The sequence below is a fragment of the Cebus imitator genome, unplaced genomic scaffold (genome assembly GCF_001604975.1).
Source record: "Cebus imitator isolate Cc_AM_T3 unplaced genomic scaffold, Cebus_imitator-1.0 Scaffold532, whole genome shotgun sequence".
NCBI classification, from domain to species: Eukaryota; Metazoa; Chordata; class Mammalia; order Primates; family Cebidae; genus Cebus; species Cebus imitator.
In genome coordinates this window covers 157780-170493 of record NW_016107847.1, presented here as the reverse complement: position 1 = coordinate 170493, position 12714 = coordinate 157780, and positions in this window count along the sequence as shown.

Here is a 12714-nt window from a genome sequence, read left to right as displayed (position 1 = left end):
GGTTCAAGCAATTCTTGTGCCTCAGCCTCCCGATTAGAGTAGCTGGGATTCCACGTGTGCGCTACCACACCTGGGTAATTTTTTGTATTTTTAGTAGAGATGAGGTTTTACCATGTTGGCCAGGCTGGTCTCAAACTCCGACCTCAAGTGATCCTCCCATTTCGGACTTCCAAAGTGCTGGGATTACAGGTGTCAGCCACCACACCCAGCCTATAAGTATCAGCTATTCTAAATCAAACTAGATATAGGCAGTTGGCAGTTGGATAGGAGTATTTCACCTATGGGACAAGAGAAAAAACTGCATGGAGGCCAAATATTAAAAATGTTGCCCTATAAATATGAAAGAGCCAGGGTGGAAGATAGCAGTTTGAGTTTTCTCATAAAAAAGAACATCTTTCACTTAAGGAGATAATTTGATAACAGAATATTAATCTAGAGCAAATTATGGTGGAAAAAAAGCTATGAATTTTGGAGTTAGGCAGAAAGGATTTTAATTTCACTGTGCCATTTACTAGCTGTATGATCTTGAGTCTCTCTTGTGTCTCATTTTCTCTGCAAAAATGGGGTTGCCTTAATCCATTTTTTGTTGCTATAACAGAATAAAGGACTAGATACTTTATAAAGAAAATCCATTTATTCCTCATGTTTCCGGAGGCTGAGATGTCCATAATTGAGGGTCTAGCATCTGGTGAGGACTTTTTTGGTGTACTGTCTCACGGTAGATGGTTAAATGGTAAGAGCTTCCTTGAAAGACCCAGAAAGCAAGAAGGGGCTGGACTCACTTTCACAACAAGCCTATAGGCACCATAACAAACCCACTCCTCCAATAATAATATCAATCTATTCATGAGGGCAGAGACCTAATATCCTAACCACCTCTCAGTAGGCTCTACCCCCCAACACTATTGCATTGGAGATTAAGTTTACAACAACTTGGAGATTAAGTTCCAACTTTGGAGGACACATTCAAGCCATAGCAGGGCTTGTAATATATATCATAAAGATTGCTCGGAGAATCATGATACAAGTTCTGAGAGTACTTGGCAACAAAAAGAGTTATAGTGTGTGCTAAATAATTGTTAGGCTTCATGCCCAATTCAGTTCAGTTGACAATGACATTTGGCTGTCTGAAGGAAGGGAAGGTTGCTGGATGGTCTAGATCTCTTCATCAATAATTTTATTTTGGTTGTTTCGTTTGATGTACAGTATATCATTAAAAGTTATAGCTTCTTAATGCTGATACATAATTGGTCCTTACTCTACTTATCTTGTACACAGATCACTTTCTAAATTGCCTTCTCTATTTCAATATTATTTTGTTAATTCTTTCTGATTTTGTAGATATATCCTATAATCTAAAATAATGATTACTTCATGGCTTCCTTTCCAATATTTACCTCTTTTCTTTTTTTATTAGGTCTTCTCCTCTTGTTGGATTTTAATTAATTAAAATGATACAGGCTAAATTTTCTTTAAAATTAGGTAAGCAATATAGTGACGTGACTGGTGCTCTAGGTTTTTATAGAGATCACTAAGGAGACAGATTCCTATTGCCCCTCCCCAAAAGATGCAACTGCCAACAACATCAAATCAAAACTGCACCAATTTGTGTCACTGGGAAGAGACAAATTCTGGAGTGGCAGAAAGAATTCACAGTGCAGAGATGCTGCTATTTCAGAGAATAATTGAACTTTGCCTCAGGAGATTGTATATAACAACTGAGTTGAAGACAACTCATATGTAGGCATAACTGCCATCTTGGATTAGAGGAGTAAACAGCCTCAGGTCTTGAGATGAACAGCTTCCTGGCCTCTGCTATCATGTCTAATACACAGTGTTGTCAGTAAAAGGAAGAAAATTATTCAGCTTCATGAATCAAACTCAGTATACTCTTCAGAGAAGTAGGGTGCACACTGCAATTCATTATCACAAGAAGAGGCATTTCAACGAAATGAATTTATAATTTTGAAATCCTTCTGCCCTGGAAGAATTTAGCCTTTTATCTTCAATTCCTCATAACCTCTAGACATATTTATCCCCATACAGTCAGCAGAGTATGACCAACATATGTATCTTTATTAAATTAATAATGACTCATACTTTTTATTCTAACATTAACACGTCTAACACAACCCTCCTTGAGCTTTTGGCATTCCATGTCTTTGTACTGAATTCTTTGTCTGTAATGGCTCCTCTTTCTTCTGTGATGCCTATGTACAGCAAACTTCTAGCTAGTTAAGGCAACACTTCATGCAGACTTCCTCTGAGCTCGTACTGTGTCTTGTGTCTTCCTTATCATAGAATTTATGATAATATTTAATTTGATTTCATTAGACTTATTTATCTCTGTATTCCAGCTCCTAAGAACTGAGTCTGATGCATTACTGTTACCTGTGTTTATCAGTTGGGTTGCTTTCATCAGCAAGTAGCAGAAAGCCTGATTCAAATTGGCTTCATTAAAAAGAAAATGTACTGATTCAAATAATCAAGGGTCAAAAGACAGAACAGGCTCTACCTCTGATTTAATGCTACAGATCTAGCTCAGGATCCCCTCTATGTGTCCTCTTCCTTTTCAGACAGATAGCTATGTGACCATAGCAATTGTGAGCCTTATACTCACACTTAACAGCCTGCAGAGGAAATGCTTATTCCTCCCATGGCCAACTTCTCTCATATCATTTCAAGAACTGGTCCACCTCCCAAGTCAATTACCGGAAAGTGAAGGGGATCTACCCTTAGACTAATCAGATCTATGCCTGGAGCTAGAGATGTGTGACCTTCCACTGCAGTACACAGGCTTACCATTCAAATTGGGGTTTAATCCGGTAACTACTAGACTTTCAGTAGTTACGTTAATAGGGGTTTACTTTCTCCACCTAACAAGAGGTATGTGCCTACTAGCATTAACTCAGTCACCTGAAGTTATCAGAACTACATTTTTAAGATTCTCTTCATTTTTTTCTCTATTGCGTGTTCCACCATGGGTGTAAGATGGCTCCTGTGCCTTTAGGTAGGGAGAAAAGGAAAAGAACCGATAGAACCTCACTTCTCAAAAAGGAAAAACCTTTCAGAAATGTCTGATCATGTTGCTACAGTGACCACAACTGGATCCCACAGTCACCCCCAGTGGCAAGGGAGTCTAGGAAGTTGACCATAGTAGTGGAGAGCAAGAAAGAAGAGGGTTAGAAGTGTTCTCATTTTCTGACACCATTGGGAGGAAGACATGGAGCTTTTGTCTTCATTCCTTCATCTGCTCCTTCTCTCCGTTCCCTTTCATCAGGGTTGATATTTTGCCTAACTTGCTTAGCAGAAAAGCGTAGCTGGCTTTTCTTCTTCCTGTTGTCACTTTCCTCCTCATCAGGGCTCAGGTTTTGCCCAAAATATGTGAAAGAACAGAATGTTCAGGGCTGAGATCTCTTCCATTCCCTGTACCTTGTCACTTTTTCCATCACCCCATCATCTTCTCACTTCTTGGGGACCTAAATTTGACAATGTGGTGGTTGGGTCTGGTATCTTAGGGACAGACAGATCACCACAGCCACGAGATGGGCTATGTACCGGAGGGATTTTTAAAATAATTAAATACATTGAAAATTTTACAAGTTCAGATTGTCACTGATAGAAAAAGGACTCACAAATATAGAGGGGGCTAAAACTGGAATAAATCCCATGGTGGGATATAGATTGAAATTGAAGGTGGTTAGGTAAAGACATGGTATTGAATTTCTATAAATAAGTAGGTATGGATATAGATACAGATGTATGGTATATGTATCTGTGTGTCTGTGAATATGCACATCTGTGTGTATGTGTCTGTGCACGTCTGTGGCTCTATGTATCTGTGTGTGTGAGTCTGTACCTATGTGTGTCTGCATGTGTGTCTATGTGTGCTGTGTGTCTGTATGTCTGTGTATGTGTCTCTGTATCTGTATCCGTATCCCTATGTGTGTGTGTGGATGGGATCTGTGTGTGGGTATTCCAGATCTGCTTAATAAAAGGACATAGAAACATTGGCCCCCTCACCCAAAGGGCAGTCTTCGTTCTTGGTTTCTTGGTTTCTATATATGCCTGTCTACTAAAGAGACTAGGAACTCTAAGAATATTGATTGCTCCAGAGCTGAAGGAAAGTCATTTATTAAGATAAGTGATATTGTTTGGATCTGTGACCCCCCCCCCAAATCTCATGTTCAATTGTATCCCCAGTGTTGGAGGTGGGCCTAGTGGGAGGTGATTGGATCATAGGGTGGAATTCTCATTAATGGCTTAGCACCATCCCCTCTTGGTACTGTATAGTGATAGAATTCTCACAGTATCTTTCAGCTCAGAAGTGTGTAGCACCTCCCCACTTCTGTTCCACCTGCTCCGGCCATGTAAAGTGCTGGCTCCCCCTTTGCCTTCTACCGTAATTTCCTGAGGCCTCACCAGAAGCTGAGCAAATGCCAGCCTCATGCTTCCTGTATAGCCTGCAGAACTGGAGCTAATTAAACCTCTTTTCTTTATAAATTACTCAGTCTTGGGTATTTCTTTATAGAAGTGTGAGAACAGACTAATACAATGCACCTGGAATGTTTTGTTGTATGATAAACCAAGGAATTTCTGAATAAATGATGATAGCAGGTGGAAAGGCCACTGGAGCCAGTTTGAAAGGCACCACTGGTCAAGTCTAGGACAATTTGAGCATCAAAACGAGGAACGATATTTACAGGCTATAACCCATTAAGTTAAAAAGAAATCCATTCAACTATACCAATATAAATACATGGGATAGAAAGGAAAGCTCCAGCTTACAGTAAATTTATCCACAAAATACAATCTTATTAATCATTAATTGATGAGTATAAAACTTATTAGCTAACCTCATAGCAGAGAAACCTTATAGACACCTTTTAACCAAGTGATAAAGGTTAGTATCTCCAGTAATGGTACAAACTAGCATTTAGTACTTAAAAATATGATGCCATGAGAATATTTGGCAGATATTACTATTAAAAACTCACAGATCTTGAATCATCATACAAACCTACACTGAGGAACATTCCACTAAGTAACTCTTCTGCTTTGTTTAAAGATGTCAGTCATAAAAGAGAAGGAAAGAGCTGAAGAATTGTTTCAGATTAAAGGAGAGTAAAAAGACATGGCAATTATATGAATACATGTTACTGGATTGAATCCAGGACATAAAAAGGACATTATGGGGACAGGAGAAATTGCAGTTGGGTGTATGCATCAGGGACCAATACTGGGTCAATGCTAACATCCTAATTTTGACCGTAGTACAGGTGTTATGCAGGAGAATATCCTTGTTTTTAAGAAATACAAACGGATGTAACTTATTTGCAAATTGATCAGAACAGTAGTATCTATGCAATTGGATATGTGTAAAACAGAATGCTAGGGGGAAAAAAGTGGAAAAATGTTAACAATTGAGGAATCTGAATGAAGGGAATATGGGAGTTTTTTTGATTATTTCACAACATTTCTGAAGAGTTTAAATTTTTTCAAAGTAGAAAGTTTAAAATAAAAAACAGCATGAAGAATAGCGATATGGATGTTGCTTGGCAACCACAAGCGTTTATGATAATGAACTTCTCCGACCTCAGAAGTCAGACCCCACACTTCTTTGTGCATCCAAATTATAGGTGCTTTATTCCTCAAGCTACTCAAAAAAAATTCATTATTTTTCCACACTTCACAAAGTATCCCTGGGGATCTTCAGAACACTTTAAAATGTTCCACAAATCTCTCTAGGTTGTCTCCTTTTGTGTAAATCAGACATATATCTCCAAGCAGCCATCTGTTCTTTTACAGGTCACCCCTTGCTCTACTGAGATGATTTCACTACAGGGGCAGCTGTTACCCTTCATAATCTTCCCATATGGCCCCCTCACCTGCCCATGAGATCACTGCAATCCTAGGTTAGCTGGGCCCAGCTGTCCTCCGTGGGGCTGTAATGGACTGGGAGTCTATTAGGCTCTTCTTTTGGCTGCTTCCTCCAAATACAGCAAGTGGTTATTTTGAAAGCCCAACCTCAGAGACAGTTCTCTTCTCCCCACCTCTCCAGAGATCCCTGCAACTCTGAATGCAGCTCCAAATGACTTTCAAAGGGATGGCAAAGAGATTTTTTTTCCCCTGAAGAAACAAGAGTAGGTGCTTGCTTTATATTTGTAACAGAAGCTGCCTAACTATGCCCCAGGGGCTAAATCCAGCCTGCTGCCGAATTTTTTATGGTCCACAAGCCAAGAACAGTTTAAGCATTTTTAAGTCATTGAACAAAGGTTAAAAAAAATAATAAAATTTCATGACCTATGAAAATCATGTAAAATTCAAATTTCAGTGTCCATAAAGTTTTGTTATAATAATAGCCACACTCATTCATTTACGTATTGTCTAGGTCTACCTTCATGATATAATGAAGCGCTGAGTAGTTATGACAGAGGCCACCTGGCCTGCAAAGCCTAACATAACATATTTGCTATCTGGTCCTTTATAGAAAGTTTGTTGACTCATGACCTAGATGACTGTAAGAGCCTACAATGAAGTCCCTCTGCAAACAGGAGCCAAACGCACAGTCTGCTCCTCGTCAAGCAAGCCCACATCTCTACTCCAGAAAAGAGCAAACTATTGATAACTATTTAAATACAACCTTTTCACCTTAGACATTGCATTAAGTTTCTGGAATTCTGATATACCCAATTCCAAGTAAGCATGCATTGAGCTGAATTGAGCTTTTAAGAGTTGGAATGCTTGGGACCTAGTTCCCAACAAAGTCTTCAGGACTTTTCAAATAATTAATTCAGGTCATACAAGAGACTTGGTGAATGATGCAGATCAGTTGAAGCCCCATAAATGGGGGAAAGAGGAGACGTAAAGATTGTAGGAGAGGAGGATAATGTTGAGGAAGTACATGAAGTCATAAAGTGGCACCTACTGAAGACCTGGGGCTTTCTAATTTAGCCCAAGCAATTCTCCTAAATTCAGTTCCATTTATGGGTTCACATACTAAAGAAAATAAAAATATCAACTCATCTCTATTTTTATCATTATTTCCACAGGAAATATTTCCAAAATTCTTATTGAGATTGAATTTAATAGTAAAATACCTACTTCAAAATTGATGCCTATATGATATTTGAGTAATTTTTGCTATCTATATTCAAGGAATATTTTTATATTGTTTTCATTAAAATGGAGGTTAAAATAATCCAGAAAGAAGAAATTTAAATATGCCGACAGCCACCACAATGTTAGGACCCTCAGTCAGACAGCCACAAATAAATGAATACTGCCAACAACCTGAGTGAGGTTGGACATGGATTCTTCTACAGTCAAACTTTCAGGTGAAAACACAGCCCAGCCAACATTTGATTGCAGAGTGGGAATCTTTCCCTTCACACCTCTGTAGCCAGTAGAGCCTAGGATATCACCCAAGGGTAGCCAGTCTTTGTTTACTGAGTGACTGTATGGTACAAAAAGCTGTTGGCTTAAGATCTAGACCTTGAGCAGAGAAATAGCTAAGTCTTTGCCTAGATTTCTCATCCACAGAAACTATGAGATAATTGTGTTATATTCTTAGCTGTTACATTTGTGGTGATTTGTCACATAACAATAGAAAATGATAACCTAGGCAACATTCTTGTCTCAGTTTGGGTTGCTTAACAAAATACCATAAACAAGATAGCTTATAAACAACAGAAATTTATTTCTTACAGTTCTGGAGGCTAGTAAATTCAAGATCAAGGTACCAGAAGACTTGGTGTCTGGTGAAGACCCACTTTCTGGTTCCTAGAAATGACACTTTCTCCCTGAGTCCTCACATAGTAGTATGGATGGAGACGTTCTTTGGCGCCTCTTTTATAAGAGCACTAATCCCTTTTATGAGGGCTTCACCTTAATGATCTAATCCCTTCCCAGAGGTCCCACTTCCAAATACCATCACATTAGAGATTAGGGTTCAACAGACAAATTTTAAGAGGACACAAACATTCAGACTAGCAATCCCTTATGCCCATTTTTTCTTTTTCTTTTAGGATAGTCATTTTCTGTTGCTATGACCCAGTTTGTGCCTTCACGGGCTGGCTGTATAAGAAAGAGCCCAGAAACTCTCTGAACTGCTTTACAGTGGCTTCTTCAGCAGTCAGCTGTAGATGTGCTGGAACACCTGGTACCTGAGTGAGGGCCAAGAATGGGCTCTGCATGTGACCTCCCTCAACCCTTGCCCACCACCCATCCTCACACAAATGCAGTGGGGGATACACCTGTGGGTATGGGTAACCAGCCTGAAAGGAACAATTTTGCTTATGTGTAAAATCTTGAAAAAATAAATTATTATTCATGGGAAACATGCAACCAATATGGTAGAGAAGAAAATGTTTGGTATCTGGTGTCTGAACATTTGGGTATTTCAAGACATATATCTGCCATTTACTCTATGATTAAGACCTCACAACATAAGTTTTCTGAGTCCCATCTTCCCACCTGTAAAAAATGCCTAATGACAATACCTGAAACCATTTTGCCATAAGACATTTACTGCATATTGTCAATATGTACTAGGTATGATACTAGGCATCAGCAATATAAAAACAAGTGAAATGTGACACCTCCTCTCAAGACTTGAAAGAAGCTGTAATGTAAAGCATTAAACTGCAGGAGAAAAGTGGGACTTTTTCACCTCCATAGTCACTAGGGCCATTTGTTGACTGAGTGAATGTACAATACAGAAAGCTGTTAGCCTAAGAGCTAGTGACTAAATTGTACTTAAGGAAGAGAATGGCTTTTAAGTAGCAAAAATCTTGCATGGGTTATTTTGTTATTTAAAAGTGGCACTGGCCAGGGCTAGGACAAAAGAGCTAAACCATCTTACCCAGGAAATAAGCCAGAATATTGAAGAGGGAAGTTTCAAGTATTAGAAAAGAGGGAAGGAGGAATAGGAATGATAAGAACACAGGCTGAGCTGAAATAATTTCCATGCTCAGCTGTAAAGCTACATACTTTTACATGCATATATTCTGATGTTGGATTGTCAGTAAAAGACTGCTATCCCCAGTTCTTATCTGTGAGTTTGGGGAAAATAAATTAAAAGGAGATGTTTGCCAATCATTGATGAATGGTGGTGGGAGAAGTGAGGAGATGAAGAATAAGAGACACCTGAACCAGGGCCAGAGGTGACAATGTAAAACCAAATCTCACAGGCCTGAATCGCTGGAGTCTTCACAGGACAACTGTGATCCCGCCATCTGTAGAATAGGTCTATAAGCCAATTCTAAGCACCTTTATGGTGACAAACAATGGGACCCATGCAAGCTGAAGGGCCAGGGGACATGTGGAGACTGACACAGAAGAAATGAAGAAATGAATGAATAAAATGTTAAGAGCATGACTTTGAAGGAGCCAGGCAAGAATGTACAGTTATACTCTTTTGTCAGCAGGTAATTATAAAGTAGAAAGAAAAGCCCAAAGAGCATCTCTTCCCCAGGACATAGTCAAGAGAAGAAAAGAGATGGAAAGCCATTTAGACAAATTGATGAGGAATTCAGGCATCAGGTCAACACCATGGTAAGCATGAAGAACTCAGTGGGCCTGGCATTGCTGGCATAAAGAGAAGGTCCCTGAGGGCAGAAGAACCCCTTCCAGACAGACCTGCCATCTCTCCAGAGGGGTGCTTGCTCCACATCCTTGGTTTTTTTTTTTTTTTTTTCAGTCTTTACCTAATGCCTGAGACCTGGCCCTTCTCTGAATTCTTTTCACTGAAAGACCAGAATTTTTTTTAAAAGAGAAAAAGAAAGAGAGAGAAAAGACAAACATAGCATTTTATGAGAACATGAGCACTTCTGCAGGGGTACAGACCCATCTTTGAAAATGAGTCTTTGGAAGAGGCCTTTGGTGCCAAATACTTGAGCTATTGCCAGTCCGTTATAACTCCTTCCTTATCATTCCCTTTCAGACGAGGCAGATTGAGACAAATCCACATTCCTTCCCCTGTGTTTGGGGCCCACTCTCAGTCATTGTCAGCTGTTGGTTTGCTGAGGTTCTTCGGGTTGAAAAAATCCACCTGGCAGCTCTATCTCTGTTTGCGGCAGCATTTATGCAGATGGGGTGTCATCTGGGAGTCATGGCAGCAGAGACGCAACAAACAAAAGCAACCCACTGGCTTCCAGGGAGAACAGGCAATTCTTCTTTAGCTCCCTAGAATGTTTATGGAGTAGCTGAGTGGCCACACATCCTTGATCCCTCAAAGCCAGATAGTGGGCAGCTGTTGCAAATTCTTTCTGAAGAGCTTATGCATAAAATAATTCTTGCTGAACTTGGGACCATGAATAAATACATTAATCTCATTTATGAGGGCTCCACCTTAATGATCTAATCGCCTCCCAGAAGCCCCACTTCCAAATACCATCACACTGGGGATTAGGTTTCACCACAGGATTTTGAGGGGGAAACAAAGATTCAGACTGTCGCAATCCCTATGCCCATTCTCTTTCCTCTAGGATGGTCATATCGCCAAATGGTCTTCCGCTGCCATTTGGTGATAACTGTCCCTTCATGTTCTCTCTTTCTCCTTTCCTTTCTTCCTTTCTTCTTCCTTCCTTCCTATTTGTTAAGCAACTAGTAGATGCTAGGACCTATGATTAGAAACGAGAATGTAACCAAGAACAAGGAAATTATCTTTATCCTCATGTAACTCAGAGTTGAACTGAAGAAAATAGCAGGCACATGACCAATTCCCTCTAGTGTGGTAAGTAATACAATAGAGAAAACAAAGGCTATGCAAAAGAGAAGAGCGATTCCCTAATCAAGCTAAGGGCTTTCAGAGAAAGCCTCCATGAGCTGGTCAGGTCTGAGCTGGGCTTTGTAAAAGAAAAAACAATGTTAACAAATAAAGAAGTGGTGAACAGGCATCTTCCTGGAACATGGTACAGCATGTGCATCAATGGAGGATTGAGAAAACCCAAGGTGTATTTGAGGGCTGCACAGCCACGCAGGTGTAGATTGTGCTTATGTCTGAGGAGTGGGGCTTAGTCCTGGGCAGCAGTGAGACCATAAAATCAACTAAAAGTGCATTAAAGATCGAATCCTAAGACCTGAAGCCATAAAACGCCTAAAAGAAAACACAAAGGGGAAAAGCTTCATGACCGGGACTGGGCAGTAATTTTTTGGATGTGACACCAAAAGCACAAGCAACAAAGGCAAAATAAAATAAGTGAGTCTGAACTAAAATCTTTTGCACAGCAAAAGAAACAATCAACAGAGCAAAAAGGCAACATACAAAATGGGAGAAAATATTTGCAAACCAAAGGTCTGATAAGCTGTTTATATCCAAAATATATAAGAAACTCAACTCAATAGCAAAAAAAATAAATAAATAATGATTTTTAAATGGGCAAAGGAGTTGAGTAGACATTTCTCCAAAGATGACATACAAATGGCCAACGGGTATATGAAAACATGCTCACTATCATTAATCATCAGAGAATGTAATCAGAACTACAATAAAATATCAACTATTAGAATGTCTATTATCAGAAAAAAAAAAGATAAATGTTGGCACGAATGTAGAGAAATTGGAACCTTGTACACTGCTAGGAATGTAAAATGGTGCAGTTGCTGTGGAAAATAGTGTGAAGTTTCCTCAACAAATTAAACAAGGAATTACCATGTGGCCTAGCAATCTCCCTTCTGGGTATATAGCCAACAGAATTAAAATCAACATCTGAAAGAGATATATACACTTCCATATCCATGCAGCATTTATTCAAGCCAATATGTTATTCAAGTCATTACTCAATAGTTAAGAAGTAGCCTAAATGTGTATACACGTGTATGTGTGTGTGTATACACACACACAATGAAATATTATTCAGCCTTAAAAATACATATTTGCATATATATGTATATATGTATACACACACACACAAACACAATGAAATATTATTCAGCCTTAAAAAAAAAAAAAGGAATCCTGCAGCATACAATAACAGAGATGAACTCTGTAAAGCTAAGTAAAATAATCCAGTCACAAATGGACAAATACTGCATGATTCCACTTCTCTGAGATATCTAAAATAGTAAAACTCGTAGAAACAAAGAACAAAATGGTGGCTGTGAGACCAGAGAGAAGTGGGGAGTTGTTTTCAGTGAGTATAGGGCTTCAGTTATGTAAGACAAATATTCTAGTTATCTGCTATAAACATTATGCCTCTAATTAACAAAACTGTACTGTGCACTTAAGATTTCTTATAAGGGTAGATCTCATGTTGTGTTCTTACTACAATTTTCTTAAATCATGTATTAGGGTTTTCTAGAGGGATAGAACTAATGGGATACATACATAAAGGAGAGTTTATTAAGTAGCATTAACTCACATGATCACATGGTCCCAAAAGAGCCCATCTGCAAGCTGAGGAGCAAGCCAGTACAAGCCCCAAAGCTGAAGAACTTGAAGTCCAATATTCAAGGACAGGAAGCATACAGCACGGGAGAAAGATGTAGGCTGGGAGGCTAGGCCAGGCGAGCCTTTTCACATTTTTCTGCCCGCTTTATATTTTAGCCATTCTGGCAGCTTATTAGATGGTACTCACCCAGATTAGGCATGGGTCTGCCTTTCCCAGCCCACTGACTCAAATGTTAATCTGCTTTGGCAACACCCTCACAGACACACCCAGAATCAAAAGTTTGGCTCCTTCAATCAAGTTGACACTCACTATTAACCATCAC